The 2,641-nt window shown below is 45.5% G+C and overlaps 1 pseudogene; it reads left to right on the top strand.

The window, feature by feature from the left end:
* The first annotated feature begins 440 nt into the window (after window positions 1–440).
* On the top strand, window positions 441–2,514 carry LOC104949091 (short transient receptor potential channel 4 pseudogene; annotated as a pseudogene).
* The last annotated feature ends 127 nt before the right edge of the window (window positions 2,515–2,641 follow it).

Below are 2,641 nucleotides of genomic sequence, written 5' to 3'. Positions count from 1 at the left end.
TGACTTCACTTACAATCAAGGAACTACAGCACGGTCACCACTAAGCTAAAGGCGGCTAATGTTGGGCTATAAAGGAACTACAGAACGGTCAGATGACTTCACGTCACCACCGCTAAGCTAAAGGAGGCTAATGTTGGGCTATAAAGGAACTACAGCACGGTCACATGACTTCACGTCACCACCGCTAAGCTAAAGGTGGCTAATGTATCCACGAGCCACAGCCGCCCCTATACCCCTGTACTTCTTATTAAGAAGTACAATATAAAAAAAGGACAAGATTAATTTCTGGGCCATATTTCTGATTCAAAATGGCCCGCATTTGGACCCCAGGCCGTAGTTTGGACACCCCTGGCATAGACCTTGAAGTCCTTCAATGTCAGTGTGTCCCTTCTGTATTCCCTAGGAGACTAAAGTGTGTTTCCTCTCTCCTCTCTCTGCAGTTTGTGGCGCAGCCGAACTGCCAGCAGCTCCTGGCGACGCTCTGGTACGACGGCTTCCCCGGCTGGAGGAGGAGACACTGGGCCGTCAAGCTGGTCACCTGTTTCATCATCGGACTGCTGTTCCCTTTCTTCTCTCTGGTGAGGAGGAGGAGGAGGAGGAGGGAGGGAAAGGAAGGAAGGAGGGAGTTGGAGTGTAATGTAGGAAAGAAGGAAGGCGGGAAGAGTGAGTTTGGAGTAGGAAAGGAGAGAGGAAGGGAAAGTGTAAATAAGAAAAGAAGAGAGGAAGTGAGAATGTTAAGTAAGAAAGAAGAGAGGGAGAGAAAGTGGAAAGGAGGGAAGAAGGAGGAAGGAACTTAGAATGAAGAGGAAGGAAGGGGAGGATAAAGTAGGAAAGGAGAGAGGAAGTGAGAGTGTAAAGTATAGGAAACGAGAGTGGAAGTGAGTGTGTTAAGTAAGAAAGGAGAGAGGGAGGGGAAGTGTAAAGTAGGAAAGGAGAGAGGGAGGGGGAAGGGCACAACAAGAGTGGGAAAGGAAGGAGGGAGTTGGAGTAGGAAAGGAGAGAAGAAGGGAGGGAAGACAGAGGAAGTGAGAGTGTAAAGCTGGAGAGGAAGGAAGAAGAAGGAGGAAGGAAGTGAGAGTGAAACGGGAAGGAGGGAGTAGAGGAGGATAAATTAGGAAAGGAGAGAGGAAGTGAGAGTGTAAAGTAGGACAGAAGATAGGAAGGTGGAATTTGTAGAGTTTTTTTTAAAGATCCACGTCCTTTGTAGTGCGTTTTGGGCTATAAAGGAACTACAGCACGGTCACATGACTTCACGTCACCACCGCTAAGCTAAAGGTGGCTAATGTTGGGCTATAAAGGAACTACAGCACGGTCACATGACTTGACGTCACCACCGCTAAGCTAAAGGTGGCTAATGTTGGGCTATAAAGGAACTACAGCACGGTCACATGACTTCACGCCTCCACCGCTAAGCTAAAGGAGGCTAATGTTGGGCTATAAAGGAACTACAGCACGGTCACATGACTTCACGTCACCACCGCTAAGCTAAAGGTGGCTAATGTTGGGCTATAAAGGAACTACAGCACGGTCACATGACTTCACGTCACCACCGCTAAGCTAAAGGTGGCTAATGTTGGGCTATAAAGGAACTACAGCACGGTCACATGACTTCACGTCACCACCGCTAAGCTAAAGGTGGCTAATGTTGGGCGTGATGACGTTTATTCGTCTCATTTAGACATTTGTTAGCAACCTCTGTTTTTAAATTCACCGGTGGGGGATTAACTGACATATTTAATATCGTAGAACTAAAATCTCTTCAGCTTGTGTTAACCACAGATCTTATTTCATGCTAACAATCAAAAACACTTTCCGAAAACCTTTTCTTCTTCTCCTTTTCCTCAGATCTACCTGTTGGCTCCTAAAAGTGCTCTGGGTCACTTCATAAAGAAACCCTTCATTAAGTTCATCTGCCACACAGCGTCGTACCTGACGTTCCTCTTCCTGTTGCTGCTCGCCTCGCAGCACATCGCCCGGACAAACCTCCACATGCAGGGACCCCCCCCCACCCTCGTGGAGTGGATGATCCTCCCCTGGGTGGTTGGTGAGTATTTAACCATAAGACCATTTGTATTGACGGCACATAGAAAATACATTTGGTACATTGATAGGTTAGATTGAACAGTTCAAAGCTACTAGTGTTCAGCTTAGTCTCTACTTTTATACATCAATTGACAAGCCATACATTGTTGATCTTTTCAGGAATGAGTTGCAACTACAGGTGCTTTTTTTGTGGTCACATGTTTTCTGTCCAGATAAAATAGCCCAGGGAGACACAAGAGTTCAAACTGGCTGATTGCATCTCCATATTCTCTCTGACATTTCCAAAAATCATCTGTGTATTTTTAAAAACCATCTGTTCTCCTGTGTGGTCTTTCAAACACTCGGATACAACAAAACAAAACAAACATTTTGCTATGTGGAGGAAATGAAAAATGACTCGTAAATTATTTAAAATAAAACCTGAGTGCGGAACAAACGCCTGAAGCTGCTGTCCAAAAAAAAAAAAAATGACAAAAGTTGGAACGAAGAAAGCAAACAACTTGAATTTGCTCATACTTGTGTGTGTGTGTGTGTGTGTGTGTGTGTGTGTGTGTGTGTGTGTGTGTGTGTGCGTGTGTGTGTGTGTGTGTGTGTGTGT

The sequence above is a fragment of the Notothenia coriiceps genome, unplaced genomic scaffold, assembly GCF_000735185.1.
Source record: "Notothenia coriiceps isolate Sejong01 unplaced genomic scaffold, NC01 NC01_scaffold00015690, whole genome shotgun sequence".
NCBI lineage: Eukaryota > Metazoa > Chordata > Actinopteri > Perciformes > Nototheniidae > Notothenia > Notothenia coriiceps.
The sequence above is the reverse complement of the archived record's forward strand: the minus strand, read 5'-3'. Positions and strand labels throughout refer to the sequence as shown.